The 992-nt window shown below is 49.9% G+C and overlaps 2 non-coding genes across 2 annotated transcripts; both read left to right on the top strand.

Annotated features, from left to right (window-relative positions):
* The first annotated feature begins 27 nt into the window (after window positions 1-27).
* Window positions 28-101, top strand: Pmar_PMAR002730. Its single transcript has one exon. It is a non-coding gene; the product is annotated as a tRNA-Arg (tRNA).
* Window positions 102-584: 483 nt separating this feature from the next.
* On the top strand, window positions 585-658 carry Pmar_PMAR002729. Its single transcript has one exon. It is a non-coding gene; the product is annotated as a tRNA-Arg (tRNA).
* Window positions 659-992: the final 334 nt, after the last annotated feature.

Raw genomic sequence — 992 nt, 5'->3', positions numbered from 1 at the left:
ATATCAATCAAAGTGACTAGCTTCATCGCCCGATTAGTTCAGCTGGATAGAATGTCTGTCTACGGAGCAGATGGTCGTAGGTTCGAATTCTGCATCGGGTATACATTAACCTCACTTCCTCTTCATCCATCCTACGTCAACGAAATCGGGCATCCGATGTGAAGCTCCACCTAGTTTGCACAAGACTCTGAAGGCAAGCACATGAGATAGTGGTGCGCACCAACGGTTGTACCTGAGCAATCCGGATTCCGCTCACGCATCCTGAATCGGCCACTCGATGTGAAGCTCCAACTAGTTTGCACAAGACGCTGAAGGCAAGCACATGAGATAGTGGTGCGCACCAACGGCTGTACCTGAGCAATCCGGATTCCGCTCACGCATCCTGAATCGGCCACTCGATGTGAAGCTCCAACTAGTTTGCACAAGACGCTGAAGGCAAGCACATGAGATAGTGGTGCGCACCAACGGCTGTACCTGAGCAATCCGAATTCCGCTCACGTATCCTGACGGATTGACCAATTACCGCCTAAACCATTTCGGAAGAGTATTCAACTTTAATATCAATCAAAGTGACTAGCTTCATCGCCCGATTAGTTCAGCTGGATAGAATGTCTGCCTACGGAGCAGATGGTCGTAGGTTCGAATCCTGCATCGGGTATACATTAACCTCACTTCCTCTTCATCCATCCTACGTCAACGAAATCGGGCATCCGATGTGAAGCTCCACCTAGTTTGCACAAGACGCTGAAGGCAAGCACATGAGATAGTGGTGCGCACCAACGGCTGTACCTGAGCAATCCGGATTCCGCTCACGCATCCTGAATCGGCCACTCGATGTGAAGCTCCAACTAGTTTGCACAAGACGCTGAAGGCAAGCACATGAGATAGTGGTGCGCACCAACGGCTGTACCTGAGCAATCCGAATTCCGCTCACGTATCCTGACGGATTGACCAATTACCGCCTAAACCATTTCGGAAGAATATTCAACTTT

Source organism: Perkinsus marinus (genome assembly GCF_000006405.1).
Source record: "Perkinsus marinus ATCC 50983 genomic scaffold scf_1104296974964, whole genome shotgun sequence".
Classification (NCBI taxonomy): Eukaryota; Perkinsozoa; order Perkinsida; family Perkinsidae; genus Perkinsus; species Perkinsus marinus.
The sequence above is the reverse complement of the archived record's forward strand: the minus strand, read 5'-3'. Positions and strand labels throughout refer to the sequence as shown.